This window comes from Venturia canescens, chromosome 3 (assembly GCF_019457755.1).
Source record: "Venturia canescens isolate UGA chromosome 3, ASM1945775v1, whole genome shotgun sequence".
Taxonomy (NCBI): Eukaryota; Metazoa; Arthropoda; class Insecta; order Hymenoptera; family Ichneumonidae; genus Venturia; species Venturia canescens.
In genome coordinates this window covers 21,218,417-21,236,033 of record NC_057423.1, presented here as the reverse complement: position 1 = coordinate 21,236,033, position 17,617 = coordinate 21,218,417, and the positions used below count along the sequence as shown (strand labels likewise).

Below are 17,617 nucleotides of genomic sequence, written 5' to 3'. Positions count from 1 at the left end.
AATGAATTGTTACTCTATGGTGGCAGAGACTTATAAGAAAATCGATTCTATTCAGACTTTCAGGATCCTCTGGTATTATTCACAAAATTCGACGTCGATTGGATCGATACAAATTATGTTTAAATATGTGTTAAAAGTACTTGTCCGGCCCATCATTTTCCGTTTAAATTGTTTATCCTAATAAAAATCAGGGCTTGTCCAGAACTGATAAGTCACGAGTATTCATGCCGAGGGAATTGAGAGAATTATCTTCAAGTAATTGTTACTTAATTGCACTAATTTAATAAAAAACGGAAACAAATTGTTTCGCAATATGCAAGGGATATTATTGTGCATCGATAAATGAAAACAATTGTACATAATATATATGTTCTAGCTTCCAAAATAACTCTCCAGTTTATATTCAATAACGGCAATTTTTACTTCCCACTTATTCTTCCAGCGAACGAATTCCATTCGGAATAAGAACTAACTTACACTATTATTCAGAATATTGAATTAATAATGAATCGCACTTTAACAAATTTTTAACCAGATTCTGCCGTACAATTTTGTTTTTTTATGATTGATTTTTTATTGAATGAATAGTGATGGGCCGGACAAGTACTTTTAACACATATTTAAACATAATTTGTATCGATCCAATCGACGTCGAATTTTGTGAATAATACCAGAGGATCCTGAAAGTCTGAATAGAATCGATTTTCTTATAAGTCTCTGCCACCATAGAGTAACAATTCATTAGCTTTCATGTGATTTTTTTGGATTTAAAAGCTTCTTAGAACAATTTAATAATGTCAAAATTTGGAGTTACTAATAAAATACTTGTCCACCGATTGATATCATAAATTGTAGTGCTGCACGCAATTCAAGTGGTAACTTTTTTTCAATTCATTAGAAAATACTTAGCCTCGAATTGATATAATAAATTTTAATGCTGCACGTAAATTAGGTGGAATTTTTTTCAATTGATTTAGCTGTTCGAATCAAATAAGAAGAATGAGGCATCGGTTTCCAAGTTTTTTTTTTTATGGATGAAATTATCAGCAAACACGACACCATCAATGTACTTGTCCCAACCTTTTTTTCCCTAGGGTATGTAGTGGCAGAGTGACGATTATGTTATGCCTTCTTGTAATTTTTTGTCCGTCGCATACTAAATAGGTTCATAATTTTTTTCTCGAAAAGTATCAACTTAACAAAAAAATTTTATTGAACAAAAAGTGTTTAGAACCGTCCAAAGAATATGTGTGAATTTTTTCAGAATTTTTGAAAGTTTTCAAAAAATTGTCAAAATTGTAAAATTCAAAAATAGCTAGAACAATTCTAAAAAAAATCACACGTATTCTTTGGACGATTCTAAACACTTTTTGTTCTATAATTTTTTCTCGTGAAGTCGATACTTTTTGAGAAAAAAAATCATGCAAATTTACATTATGCTGTTTTGCATAAACTGCCATCTTGGAAAAACTAAGAGAGAAAAAAGGGTTCATAACCAGTGTTTTAGAAAGCTCAAATATTAAGGACACCTTTGATAGCGATAATATGGTTATTCAAGTGCAGAAACAAGGACAAAAATCGATTTGAAAGGAAAAAAACGTCAAAAATTCTTGACTTTTTGAATAAAAACGCAAAAATAATAAAGATCTTGATTTTATTTTACGAAATAAATGCCAGATTCTGAAAGAGCACCCTTGAAAACCCCCTATATGAGATTTTGAAGAATTTTCCTTCGGTTCCTCAATTAAAATTGTGTATCTGAAATTGCGTGTCCAAAATTGGCGTTTTGCGCATTAATGGGTTTTAATGTTGGTTTATTAGTCAAATCTCAGAGGAATAATTAATAAAAAATTCTCATTTTTGTTATTGCCAACTGTTGAAATCGCCGAAAATAAAGCTTCACGAATGAATCTAAAGTTGCTTGCGCGATTTGGCAACGTTGAAATATTCACCAGTTGGTAATGTCGTTCAACACTTCACAAATAGCGTTGTCAGCAAACGCTCAGTATTCAAAAAATGGCGACGTCTGAACCGCGTGTGCGCGATAAACAAGGCCAATTCTCGACAAAAAGAAAAGAAAAGTGGAAAGAAATAGTATATTACACAACTAGGGAGGGAAAATAGACTACTTCAAACCGCGGGCAGAATTGTCACCCGAGCCGAAGGCGAGGGTGATAAGCACGCGGTTTGAGGTGGTCTAATTTCACTCCCGTGGAGTGTATACGATTTTTCTGTCCGACGCAGGCGGAATGCGGCAACTTCGGCACGCGCAGCGGGCCGAAAGTTGCCACTTTCCGCCCGGAGGGCTGAAAATGTAGTTGCTGCCTGCAAACGGAGAAAAGTGCAAGAGGAATTTCCACATGAAGTGCCTGAGAGACGTCGTATCATTGACATTGGTGTTTTGAGTCGTGAAATGTGGTGTCGTGAGTGCAACGTACCACTGTCGTTTCGGTACATAGCTGCGATGAAGCAAAAATCGGTCTCGTGAGTGTTTTAAATAACGATGATATGTATGTTTAATTCTTGGAGATGTGTATACATCAAAATGGATTTTTCGAAGCGATACCGGTGCCAGACAATACGTTGTAAACGTAAAAGCTGCTATTGGTAAGTTTATAACCTAAAATTCATATTTGATTCAAACTGACTACAGAATGCACACAAAAAAACCTTTTTTAAAATTCATTATGTTTTGAAAAATCTATTCTTAGGTATACTGGATGGTGGAATTGGTGCAACTCACTTGAATACCATTCTTTCCGAATTGAATGTACTACCCATTAATGATGGTACAATCAAACGTCATGAGCGATACGTGGGGAAAGCGATTGAAAAGACTGCAAAAAAAGCTGCAGAAACGCCTTACGACAGGAAAAAAAATTATCCCAAACAGAATGGTAGGATAACAGTGTTTGTTTTGTACAAAATACAATTTTATGGCCCCCTAAATACTTAACATTAATGAAATATTTAAAATTTGTGCATAAAGTATCAAGCTGTTAATTATCCTTTTCATATCGTAATTCATGTCATTGATAGAATTTAATGATTTTTTTTTATGAATACGCTAATCAACACCTTTTTCTATTGTTATAAATAACTGAGTTTCTGTGTTTTTAGATAGCTGCTCTGCGACTTCTGGATAGATGAACGATACATCGAGAACTGCAAGTAATATTCAGAAAGAAAGAGTGCTCTATTTTTGTTTCAGTTTTTATTTTCTACGCTGGGCTGCATTTTGATGTAACTCTATATTTTGGAGTGGACCTGATTTTACTTGCTCGTTTGGAATGGTAATTTTGACGACTATTATTTAGCATATAAAGACGGCAATTGTGGCAACATATTCTTATCTCTGTTACTTAAGCACGGGTTACAAATCGCAAATTATTCTATTAACAGTATTAACACTGACTATTGTGGTGACATTTGGTACTATTGGAATTTATATGTGCTTAATATTTGCTTTTGAAAATAATATGCGGGGCGTGTGAACTGTGCATGTGGCTTGATATATTATTTTCAACACTGTCTCGCTTTTTAAAATAATTGTCTGCACGAATTTTTTCCCACAATTTCGACAATGCAGAAGAGCATAATGAAAGGCAACATGATCTGAAAGAAGTTTCACGTTCTCCAACGAAGATAAAAGTTTCGGTTGGCAAAAAAAAAGGGACTGGTCGCTCTTACAATAGCTCCACAGGTATTTTTTTGACGTGACATTTCAATCTCGTAATCAGAATTCCAGAACGAAGATTAGATTCTATATTGCTATTTTGGTCGTTACAGGACACGGAATTACAATTGGGTCTTTGAGCGGCAAGGTTGTGGGATACGCTACACGAAATAAACGCTGCGTTCTTTGTCAAAAAGGGCATAATCAGACTGATCACGATTGTAGAGTGAATCACTTAGGTAGTTCTAAATCGATGGAGCTAAAAATAGCAGTCGAAATTATTACTAAAAATCCGATTTTGAAAGAAGAGCGTGTTCAAATTAGCACAATTTAGCAATTCGAATAAAAAGTGATGGGCTGGACAAGTACGTTTAAGACGTATTTAAACATAATTTGTACCGATCCAATCGAAGTTGAATGTTGTGAATAACACCAGGCGATCCTGAAAGTTGGAGGGGAATCGATTTTTCAAAGTCTGTACCTTCTTGAAGTAACGAATGACTTTCATGTGAGTTTTTACCGATTTTCATATGTTCTGGTTAAAAAAAAAGGTTGCCATCGTTCTTATTATTCAAAAGGAAGATTCTGCAATTTTTTATTTCTATTAATTTTTTAGTAATTTCAATGAAACGTTCTGAGCCCGATGAGAATTCTCAACACTTATTTGTTGCTGGAGATTATATTTCGAATTACTGATAAATACTTGGCCTCGAATGGATATAATCAATTTTAGTACTGCACGTAACTTTCTTTATAACTTTTGCTTCATGAGCTTATTTTTCCTCGAAAATAATTATTATGAATGATTAGTGACTCCTATGCATAAAACGTCATTTTTTCAATCAAAGTTTCCGATTTGTTGGGTAAATATTTCAAATGATCAATAAAAACTTGGCCTTCAATTGATATCATACATTTTTATATTGCATGTAACTTGGATAGTACATTTTTCAATTTGTTTAATATTTATGATTTTGTTTGAAAATTTTTTAGTTTTTCTTTATAGAATTTTTTTCGATTGTTTTTAATTTTTGTTGAATTTTTTGAACTTTTCAATTTTTCGTTTTTTGTTTCCATAGAATTGTTTTCCTGGATTTGAATATTTGTTCTATGTCATCCAGAAACAAGGGACCATCAATGTACTTGTCCCAACCTTTTTTTCCCTAGTATAATTGTCGCGAGTAAAGCTCCAAAATCTCGACATTACTGAGGATCTGAATCGAATAATTTTCGTGTTGCTGCTGCCGTTTACCAGAAAAAATAATGAAACTGGTTACGTCGTAAATATCCACAAGCAACTTGACATCTCTTCAGGGAAGAATACTGAAGAATTTCGAAAAAAAGATGAGAAGCGGAAAGCCGCGAATGAATTTTCGAAGACAACACCAGCCAAAAGAAGACGGCGACAATTATTCCAGGCTTGACAGAGAACAAATAACAACGCTGAAAATAAAGAAGGCATTACTTATTCATCTGGATGCGGGCTGAGCGCAGTCGTAGACGTTGACGATTGTGTACCTCTACGAAACGAAGTAATCCCTAATGGAAGCACCTTTATTGTAACGGTACGCTTTTAGACGTGACCCGATACGCGTGTGCTCGAGCTACTAAATTTTTGGGAGCAGGCATGAAATGAACGAGAGATTGAGAATTTGTGTGTAAAAATATAATAATAGCGTTTATTCAAAGTAATTTTATTAAACAAATGAAAATGTGATGCAAATCGTTGGTGTTTTGTGGTGTAAATGAAAATATTTCCCTAATTTCAATAAACTTGTCCAATTTATGTGTGGTCTCGCTCTCTTATGTCAAAAAATTTTTCCAGTTTTATTTATTTCTGCTCTTCTTCGCTGATTCTTTAATTAATTTGTGAATGTTATCTGTGAGCTCAGAAATTAGTTCCTACTTTCTTAATTTTCAAATTCAATCAATCTGATTAATCCTGTGATTCTATATAATTTTAAATGAGCGTGGAATTTGACTCGATACAAAACAACTGAGATCGATTAAATTTTTGGACAATCAAAATAATTTTTATTTTAATCGAATGTTTAAAGTAATTTGGATGATGGAGAAAGCCCTCGATTCAAGGAGAATAGTGGAAGCTTATGCTTTCGAAATAAATTACTTATGCTTCCAACAAAATAAATCAAAGTGGAGTAAAGGTGAAGAGCCTATGCCAAGAATCTTCAGACCCCACGGAATCGCAGGGTCCCCTCCCTCTCAATAAGGAATGGATAGGTTATCACCCTCGAATCTTTGGACTGCACGGAATCGCACAGTCCCCTCCCTCTCGGCGTGATCGGAAAGAAATTTCACCCTCGAATTTTTGGCCTGCACGGAATCGCACAGACCCCTCCCTTTCGGCGTGAAATTTGGAGTATTTAGGTTGGTTGGTTTGTTGGGGCTTGTTTCCAGAGTCACTACCTCTGTACTAAAGCGAGAGCTGATTCAAGAATGAGCTGCCGTTGCTGCTCCGCACGGCCTTTTATACTCGTTTGAACAAAGGAATAATAATGATAATTCAGTCTAAAAATAACTTGAACTTTGATTCGCTTAGAAAAATAATCTCCAACCAGAATTTTGCTCTCTAAATTCATTGATTGGTCGGCCGATTTCTATTCCCACGTGGTTAAACAAGCTTGAGGGTGATTTCCCTCGCTTTTGAGAAATTAATGATGCCTGAGTAAAAATAAATGTTATTATCAACCAAAAATCATATTTTGTTTTTTCAAAATCAAATAAATCAAATGTTCTTGTTGCAATCGTTAAATTAATAAATTATTGTCAATTTGAGTCATTATTTGCCCTGGAACCAAGCGCTTGTTTGTGACTGACCATTTCCGTTAGATCCAGCACGCAATAGGACATTTTTTGGACAAGTTTTCTCTGGACACTTTCAATTGCCTTTGACACTGAATTTTTAACTTGTTTTGTTTAATTGAATCTTGCCTCGCATAAAAATTGAATTGATTGAGTCAATAAAACATAAAATGAGAGTAATTACGAGAGAAAAGAGTTTTATTCTGTTAAGGCGATAGCCTTCACGCTGAGCCACGGAGAGTTGCGTCGAGCGGCTGAGTACGAGCTCGCGTGGCGCGGGATTCAAATGTGATATTTACACGATTTAAAAGGAAGTGCCGTTTCATTATATATTTTGACCTTGAAACAACGGGCCTCAACAAAATCTCTGAAATAATTCAGATATCAGCAAAACATGGTTCTGACGAATTTAATGAATATATTCTCCCAAGTAACGACATTTCTCGAGTAGCATTTATCATTACTGGTATGAATTTTTCATTAATGATTTTTGTCGGCATTGGTATTGAATTTTGCTTATTTTTAAACAAAATTTTGATTATTTCAGAGTTGACTATTGAAGGTGGTGAATTGCATTTACACGGACAGCAATTAGCGACCGTACCACGAAGAATTGCAATGCAGCGATTTCTGAACTTTTTGATGCCAAGTCCAGAAATACTCGTAGCTCATAATGGCCATAGATTCGACACACCGAAGCTACTTGGAGAAGTACAGAGTCTTGGATTTTTGTCAGAGCTTCAAAAAATCGTTTATGGTTTTTGTGATAGTCTGTCGGCGTTAAGAAAAAAGCTTCCGGAAAGGGTTAAATTGAAGCAGTCCTTCCGATTATCAACTTTGGCCGAAGATTAAATAGGAGAATCTGCTTCTACTGGATCCCATAATGGAGCTGTCGGCGTAAGAATGTTGGAGGAAATAGTTCGAGTTTCAGGCATTACTAACGAAGAACTGCGAGCTGAAACAAAAACAATTAACACAACTTTTTTTGCTGAGGCGCAAACTGCAAAAATAAAATTAAATAAAAGTAGTTTTGAGTGCATTACTGAAGGAATTTCTATGGGAATGAAAACAAAAATGGCTAAAGCTGGGCTGTCAATCGAGCACTTGAAAAAATCTTTTTCCGAAGGTGGTGAAGAAGCTATCTTTAAATAGTATATTACACTACAAGGGCCGAAAATTCAACTTTTGTCCCGCGTAGTGTATACAATTTTTCTTCATAGCCGGTCGAAAGTACGTTATTAAATTTTACTTTTATAACCTTAAATGGTGATAGTTTTTGATGCCTGCCGCGACATTTGCGGCACGAGCGAAGCGAGTGCTGCTAGTCGGGGCGGCAGGCATCAAATACATCCAAAGAATCAAGTCTTGTCATATTTTCTAAAAATAAATTAATTCCATTTTAGCAAAGATGCGTGTTTATTTTTATTAGTTTAACGAATTACATTATTTATAAACTTTATAAAACCAAACATATTATAAGCTCAAACTCTTAAGTTGTTAAAACTGTAATTGCGTTTATTTTTCAATGTTTCTATTGTTATCACTTAAATGATCACAATTATTTTTAATACTTCCGTTAAAAATACAGTTTTGGCAATTAATATTCCGATTATTTAAATGTAAATTTGTTGATAAACACTCTGATGTTATTTTACTGGTAGGGTCATTAATTTTATCATTTTTTCTATTTTTTAACGTTGGTTCATTTCCTCGTTTTTTTGCAAAAACATTAATTGGCGGTTTTGTCATAAAATGAATCGAAGTTATTTGTTTATTATTTTCACCCAATACTTTTCTCTTTGCATTTGTTGTAATCGAGGTAATTGGAGGTTCTGATGTTGATACCTGACTAAGTTCATCAATTGTTACTAAATCATTTTCACTTATTATAAAGTCATCAGAAAAATCATCGAAAATAACATCCTGTCTGGTAGATTTTGAGTTGTTACTTGCAGTTACTGTGCCACTAGAGTAATTTCGACTACTTGATAGTTGTGGATTGGATACAGTCATATTAGTAATACATTCATAAATCTTTTCTCTATTCTTTAAAGAATTTTCGACGTAATCTGTAAATAATTATATCATTAATAGGTAAGATAAACAATAAGTAAACGATAGAAAATATCTACAATTTAATTAAATAAATAAAAAAGTTACCTTTTGCAACTGTAAGGGACTTCCATCCACCCAACTGTTTAAGCATGGTAGTGCTTGCGCCTGTCTAAGTAACGTGCAATAATTAGGGGCGTTTCTCCAATTTTATTCTTTCCAATAACTTGACGTTGGCACTTCCCTTTATGGTACTGAATAAAAAATCTATCAGTAAATTGATCATTTGGCCTTAGTGACATGTACTGGTCAACTTTCTTATAGAAAAGGTCTCCGATGAGGAATTGTCGAGGCATGTAATTCTTCGTGTCATTAACGGATACAAGATACTTGTTTCCATTCTTTTCTACATCTTGGAATTTAAGTTTTGTAAATTCAATACATCTTAAAGCTCCACATATGCCAAAGATTAAAATAACCTGAAATTATTAGAGAAATGGATTTACATGTCATGATAAAATCATGACTATCAATCAAAATATAAATTAACAAGATTAAATATTTAGCAATAAATAAAAATGAATAAATATAAATACTAACCTTTGAAGCTAAGTGATCATAATCTGGTGCATCGTTAATGAATTTTAAAATTTCGTCCCATTTCAAAACCGAGGATTTTTTTGGTCTGTAACCTTTAGAGTTGTTTTTAACTAAAGCTTTCAAATTAAGAAAATTGTTTATGTTAATATTCTCTCTTGTATGTAACGTCTTTTTCAAAATTGACCAGACACTCCATATAGTTGACGGCTCCAATTTTTTAGTGAAGTCTTTAAAATATACGATCAAATTGCTTTCTTCAGAGTTAGATAGGGAAGTTTGGTGTTCTCTCTGCCACTTTTTGTAAGTTTCATAAACAAGATTGTACCGGTCGACAGACTTCTTGGGCAACGTTTCTGTATTTATTATCAGCCGCGCTTCTGCACTGAAATCTCGTATAATCTCTTCTTCATCTGAAGATTCATCAGATGATAACGTATTGTTCATTTTTACTCAATTAAAAAATTGGCTTCAATCAAATTTCAATATTAAATTGACTGATAAATTTTCACGGTTAGGAGTAATACCAGTAATGACAGCAATTGTCAATTTTTTTTTTGCAAATAACACGAATATATAATATAATTATGAGTCAAAATAAACATGAGGAATTTTTTCTTCCCACTGTTATAGAGAGCGCGCGTGTACATCTTACAGGGAGTACAAGTTGAACTTTCGTCTCTGTTATTAGGGACGAAAGTGCGTACTTTCGACCGAGGTAAGAAGAAAAAACATTATATTAAAAAAAAATCTGAATGTATTTTTTAAAGTGTCAAAAGAATCAAATAACAAGTAAAAAATAAAAAACCGAAAAATCGCGCTTAAAATCATTTTGGAAACCGATGCCTCATTCTTCTTATTTGATTCGAACAGCTAAATCAATTGAAAAAAATTCCATCTAATTTACGTGCAGCATTAAAATTTATTATATCAATTCGAGGCCAAGTATTTTCTAATAAATTGAAAAAAGTTACCACTTGAATTACATGCAGCACTAAAATTTATGATATCAATCGACGGACAAGTATTTTATTAGTCATTTCAAATTTTGACATTATTAAATTGTTCTAAGAAGCTTTTAAATTCAAAAAAATCACATGAAAACTAGTCATTTGGATCGATACAAATTATGTTTAAATATGTGTTAAAAATACTTGTCGTCACTATTCATTCAATAAAAAATCAATCATAAAAAAACGAAATTGTACGGCAGAATCTGGTTAAAAATTTGTTGAAGTGCGATTTATTATTAATTCAATATTCTGAATAATAGTGTAAGTTAGTTCTTATTCCGAATGGAATTCGTTCGCTGGAAGAATAAGTGGGAAGTAAAAATTGCCGTTATTGAATATAAACTGGAGAGTTATTTTGGAAGCTAGAAAATATATATTATGTACATTTTTTTTCATTTATCGATGAGCAATAATATCCCTTGCATATTGCGAAACAATTTGTTTCCGTTTTATTATTAAATTAGGGCAATTAAGTAACAATTACTTGAAGATAATTCTCTCAATTCCCTCGGCATGAATATTTGTGACTTATCAGTTTTAGACAAGCCCTGATTTTTATTAGGATAAACAATTTAAACGGAAAATGATGGGCCGGACAAGTACTTTTAACACATATTTAAACATAATTTGTATCGATCCAATCGACCTCAAATTTTGTGAATAATATCAGAGGATTCTGAAAGTCTGAATAGAATCGATTTTCTTATAAGTCTCTGCCACCATAGAGTAACAAATGACTAGCTTTCATGTGATTTTTTTGGATTTAAAAGCTTCTTAGAACAATTTAATAATGTCAAAATTTAGAGTTACTAATAAAATACTTGTCCACCGATTGATATCATAAATTTTAGTGCTGCACGTAATTCAAGTGGTAACTTTTTTCAATTCATTAGAAAATACTTGGCCTCGAATTGATATAATAAATTTTAATGTTGCACGTAAATTAGATGGATTTTTTTTTCAATTGATTTAGCTTTTCGAATCAAATAAAAAGAATGAGGCATCGGTTTTTAAGTTTTTTTTTATGGATGGAATTATCAGCAAACACGACACCATCAATGTACTTGTCCCAACCTTTTTTTCCCTAGTAACAATTTTGTATTTAATAAATGAGGTGTTTCACCTCCTTGAAAGAACTTAAACAAACATAATCTCGGCCGAGTTTCTCTCAACCCCATCAGACGCTCGAGGCGCTGACTCCAGCGCCATCTCTCGCTCGAGTCACTCGCACAGTTCGCTCACTCCTGCAATCGTCGTTGCTGCCTCGTAATCTCGTATAACACTCAACGTCGATCACTCTCGCTACAACTCGACTTTTAACAAATGTAAAGAGGTGCAATACCACTTTTCGTTATACCATATACATTTATCGAGACATCGTTCAATTGCTCAAATTTTTTAATTTGATTCAGCGTCATTGGAAAGTCAATGTCCTGAAGATTCAGAATAGTCGAGTAGTGTGGATACGAACTTTGACGATTAACATTTAGTTCAGCTGGGTGGAGAGCGGCAACCACAGTCCAAGCGAAACATGCGTTGTCATTTGATTTAACATTGACAACGGCTTTTTTCAACATTATTTCTCGCGGCAATCGAATGTGGCACCCTGCACACATTGGATTATATTTATTGATATTTATAGTGAGATAAGTGATTGAAACCAATGTCCATCCACTATCGCATTCTTAAAATTCATCAAGTGATGCCAAAGTGGGCTCAATCACTCGCTCTTCATACCACTCTTTTAAATCCGTCGTTTGAAAAAGTTCCACATTAGCCGTATTGTGAGCACGTTGATCACCCGTCGCAAACTCGGCATTGAACTCTGTATTAACTTTAACATTATTAAATTTTACTATACAGTCCGTCACTCGTTTTTCAACCAATTCGTATAAATCTTTCAAGAATTGGCGTGGTACAATGTAATTTCGATTGATCACGGCGCCAGTCACTATGCGATTCGGAAACGCTGAATTAATTTCTTTCCAGACTAACCTTCGATCGCTTAATCCTGCGCCGGTATGTTGAAACCGTGAACGTGAGACTTCCAGTAACCCTTGCAAACGTATTATTCTCGCAGTTACAGAGTGTTGATATCCTGTGCTCAATCGAGGGCGTTTATTCAATGAAACTTGCTCTTCCAACGATTCAATAAATTCAAGACATTGTTTTTCCCAATAATTATATTCTTCCACCGACTTGAAAGAAGCTACTTGTTCGCGCAACAGTCTTTCAACACCGATACCGTTGGTATGAGCCACCGATGTCGAAAGTGAATATGTATGTGTTGACTCAAAGACGATCCGTCGCGAAGTGTGAAAACTTTGAAAATGTTGCTAACAAAATCATGGTCATCTCTCTTATATATTTCCTAAAAAGCACATTTTGAGGGTAGGTGGGGGTGCATGACTGTGGGGAAGAAATGCAAAAGTATTGATGTACACCAATTGATATATTTTCTTTCTAGTTAGCACGAAAAAAAACGTTGAAAATGTTTGCTACTTTATTTTTCCACGAAATCATTTTTCTTAACAAGGTGACAGTTTAAAATATGTGTGGGAAGATGCAGATATAACAATGTAAATCTATTGGTTTGAGATTTTTCTTCCTTTGTTACCACGAAGAAATGTTGCTGCTGTTTTCCCGCGAAGTCAACAATTTTTATTTTTGTTAACAAGGCGGGGGGTGTGAGAAAATGCGGTGCAAGTCTATTGAAGTTTTTTTCTTTTTATGTCAAATGCGCAAAAATATTGTTTGAAAAAATGTGACCGCTTTTTTTCACGTAGTCAGCTGCTCTCACATTGTGGGAGATAGAAAATTTCGTGGAAATGGAAATTAGCTGGCTTTTACTTTCGTTGCACCGGCCTACACGAACAATAGGTCAAGGGAAAGGATGTGGGTGAGCACCCTCCCGTTGAGTAAAAATTTCTAGCTGGACATATTTTTTCAAACACTATGACTCAATTGTGTTTGAATGCGATTTTACGATGGGAAAAGTCACTCCACGTCTCCTAGAAGATACTGAGATTACCTGTTTGGAATTTTTTTCTATTTATGTTACCACGAAAAAAGTTTAAAAAATGTGGCCGCTCTTCTCACGTAGTCAGCTGCTCTCACATTGTGGGAGTGTAAGATAGAAAATTTCGTGAAAATGGAAATTAGTTTGACTTTGCTTTCGTTACACCGGTCTACATGAACAATAGGTCAAGGGAAAGGATGTGGGTGAGCACTAAGGTGGTCCTTATGTGGGGTTGAATATTTTTTTTCTTAAATTCCCCCCCTGGTTCGATTCTAAATCACTAAAAAAGGCACCACAACAAAGCTGTGGTTAGTGGGATGATGGGAAAGGGTGCCGGCAAGCCCGGTCGTTATTTCTACTTCAGTCAAATTTGTGTTTGCTTTATCTTTGGTTGCTATTATTTTTCTATGTATAAATCCCGTCGAGCCATTCAAGTGTACTCGAAACCCTTGTCAATCGTCATTAAGAACAATCATTCAAGTATTTATTTAACATATAGTCGTTGAAAATTCGAACTACAATATTTTCGCGTATACCCAGGAATAAATCATTAGATGATTTTTTATTCTTTGCTCCTGCATTTCGAAAATAGCAACTTTTCTATCGTTTTTCTATTCGTCGAGAGAATTATATTTTCTAAAATTTTTAAACTATTACTTTTTCCGATATTTTCTTCATGACCTAGAGGTAAACGGTTCTATTTGCATGCTATTACTGAATCAAGAGACTCGGTAGAGTCTCGGGACATGTACACTGAATTCCATTAATGCCTGGATCGCTTGGTTGTAGCAAATGTTCAGAGCGGTCGATGTTCGATTGTACGACTTTCAGACTAGTCTGACAAAAGAACTTTTTAACCCTATTTATTCTTCGTGTCTCGCACTTCGAGATTACGAAGGTAGTATCACTACTTTGAGCCAGAAAACCACATATTCAGAGCATTCCGTGTTTTTTTTTTTTTTCTTGGTTACGTGTTTGTTATATCGTCATTCATTGCTTTTGTGCCACACAAATCGCAGCAAATTTTATCTAATCGTTATAAGAATTGATAATTTATCAAGAAAAATGGGACATCGTCATAAGCATAAAAGATCGCGTAGCCGAGAAAACGGTGAAGAAAGTATCAGCAAACGAATGAAACGATTGGAAGCACGGAGAGAATATTATACGAATTTTTGAATTCGATTTCTCGTAATTTTTACTATAGTTTGTGGTAACGCGGTACCATGTCGACATTACGCTAATTTTTGTAATGTCACATAGTAATTTATAGAAAAGCCTCAGTTTTAGAGAAAAGTAATCTGTCGTTCAGAAAACATCGTTATTCGAACATAGTAAAATACTTGACGTGTCACGGTGTGGAAATTTTACTATGTTTTTATATTAATAAAATCTGGCTATTCACCAGTACCAAATTTTACTATGGTCCTTCACCAATATTCGATCCTGTGGCTTAGTGCAAATTTATATAGATCTATACGAATTTCGGCTGCGATTAAATTGTTTTTAATTGGTACGTAGCATTTGGGTGATTCGTAAGTAGGATGTAAAGGAAACAACACTAAATAATTTTAATCATAGTATGTTTTATTTATAAAAATATGTACAAAAAAATTCTTACACTAACCAAATTGTACTGACAATTATTTTTCATTTTATCTTAGATCCACGTCTTAGGAATGTAAATGTTACCGTCGAGACCGGTCAACTTGTACGTAATCGGTACGTTGCGTAATTGTAACTATTCCATAGTTATATTGCCGACCAGCTGTCAATTTTTATTTTCGGATCGAAGTGGTGATCGATGCGACGAAAACTGCTGAAAAACTTCAGCTGCGTACATTGTTCCGGCTCCACGCCCTCGCTTCTTAGAGAATAGTGGAGGCTTATGCTCTCAAAATAAATGATTAATGCTTCCAACAAAAAATAAAAAGGGCAATTTTGAAAATGGTCCTATGCCAAGAATCTTCAGACCCCACGGAATCGCAGGGTCCCCTCCCTCTTTAGCATAGGGAAGATGGATCAAGTTTGAGAATCTTCAGACCCCACGGAATCGCAAGGTCCCCTCCCTCTCAAACTGAATGGATAGAAAATCACCCTCGAATCTTTGGCCTGAACGGAATCGCTCAGTCCCCTCCCTCTTGGCGTGATCGGAAAGGAATTTCACCCTCGAATCTTTGGCCTGCACGGAATCGCACAGTCCCCTCCCTCTCGGCGTGAAATTTGGAATTCTTAAGGTCTTGGGTTTGCTGGAGCTTGTTTCCAGAGTCACTACCTCTGTACTAGAGTGAGAACTGATTCAAGAATGAGCTGCCGTGGTTGCTCCGCACGGCCTTTTATACTCGTTTGAACAAAGGAATAATGATAATAATTCCGTTTAAAAATAACTTGGACTCTGATTCGCTTAGAAAAATAATCTCCAACCATAGTTCGATCTCTAAATTCGGGGATTGGTTCCCCAATTCCCTCCCGAACTGTAATTGGACAAACTAGAGGCTGTTTTCCCTCGCTTTTGTAAAATAAATGATTTCTGTGTGAAAATAAATGTTTTTAACGAACAAAAATTGTATTCTGCTTTTTTAAGTTTCAATGGATCAAGTTTGTCTTTAGTAAACGTGAAATTAATAAATTGTCATCATTTCGGAGCATTATTTCTCCTAGAACCAAGTGCTCGCTCGTGACTGGTCATTTCCGTTGGAGCCCGCACGCAATTGGAGTTTTCTGGACAAGTTTTACCTGAACTCTCTTAATTGTCTTTTCGACTGGATTTTTAATTTGTTTTATTCAATTGAACCTTGCCTTTTCTGAAAATGAAATTAATAGTGTCTTTGAGACATAAAATAAGAGTAATTGTGAGAGAAAAGAGTTTTTCTTATTAAAGCAATAGCCTTTACGCCGAGCCACGGAGAGTCGCGTCGAGCGGCTAAGTACGAGCTCGCGTGGCGCGGGATTCAAATGTGATATTTCTTTAAAATAAAAGGGAGTGCCGTTTCAACGCCCCCCAGGACAAAAAGAATTGAGAATAGCGAAATGATTTTTGTTCTAAATTGGAGGACGGGGCAGGGGTTCGACGTCTCGATGTTCGAATGGTTTTATCCCTCTGGTTCGTCTTCCAGCATCTGTCTGAATTCATCCTCAGCATCAAGGTGTTCAAGATGTTCTCGAAGCCTCTGGTGAGCTTGTTCAGCATCGAATCCTTCTTCTACCTCGCCATTTTGTTCATTGAAAAGTTGTTGAACTTGTCGAAGAGATGCCCATGGAATATCGTCCCTTAAACTGAGCCTGTAGATGCCCCGTTTCGCGAAAAGATTTCTCACGAGACTTTCACTCAGCTTCACTCGATAAGAACTGATGTATAGCTCGATTTCAAATCCACCAATGGTTCGATGCTCTCCGATGATCGACACGTATGCCGTTTTTTCGACCAGCTTGTTTTGATAATGCAAGCACAGGGTCTCTTCCCATTGTTCTCCGATGTATGGTTTGACGTCAGAAATGAAAGCTTTTGTTGAAAAGCAAGGCGCACACGCAAATTCGTGTGGGATACGCCTTAAATCGTCGACAGGAGTCATTAACTTTACTCCTCTGTCGATTAATCTGACTGTGGCCTCGTCCTCGTCGATTTCGAGGACTTTAGCTCGATATGCGATGTTTATGTTGATCAAGGCGTATAATTTGCCTTTTTCTATGTTTACGGGTGGAATAGGTCGTTGGTGGGCGATGAAATCGGCTAGTTCTTCTTCAAAAACTTTTAATTCCTCGTTTTTCGCCGGAGTGGTGAAGGTTAAATTCGTCGGGCTCATAAAGTCTAGAATCATGACCTCGAGGTTGCCTTCCCATGTTGATGGCCACGAAGTTGGATTGGGAACTCCAGGGATCACGTGATGACTCATTTTGAGATTGAGGATTGCGATGGTGCTTGGATCGATGTTGACGGTAGCTCGTCTTGATGTCGAATGGTGATTTTCGACCCGAGGGAGCTCGATTTATACGACTCGAGGTTCCCCCACTTCATTGTCCCGTAGCGCCCTCTCCAATGACGTTCTTGATGACTTTTTGAGGAGGGGATGACTCTAATTTTGTTAATCCCTACCATTTTCTCTTTTCTTTTATTTTACAGGTCTTTCTGGTAAGTACGACACTCAAAAGTTCTTTCTCTTATTTTTCAGGTTTTAACAATCGTCTCATTTCTTTTCTCTTTTGTTTATATTTAGGTTCGTATTCGACTTTCTTTTAATAATTTGTTCTTTCTTTTTCAGGTTTTACTCGACTTTCATGATTTTTTCTTTCTTTTTTTTTTTTTTAGGCTTTTAGGGAATTGATGTGATTTTAGGTGAGTGATTCTTTTCCATTCAAGTTTTCTAATTTGGTTTTTGAATTCTTTTATCTTTATTCTTTTTTCTAAGTTCTACGAGGTGAGCTTCATCGGTAAGTAAG

General features: G+C 35.3%; 1 long non-coding RNA gene across 1 annotated transcript; it reads left to right on the top strand.

Moving 5' to 3' along the window:
• The first annotated feature begins 2,140 nt into the window (after window positions 1-2,140).
• LOC122407626 (uncharacterized) lies at window positions 2,141-4,108 on the top strand. The gene is made up of 5 exons (XR_006260240.1): window positions 2,141-2,607; window positions 2,712-2,897; window positions 3,121-3,293; window positions 3,590-3,703; window positions 3,790-4,108. It is a non-coding gene; the product is annotated as an uncharacterized lncRNA (long non-coding RNA).
• Window positions 4,109-17,617: the final 13,509 nt, after the last annotated feature.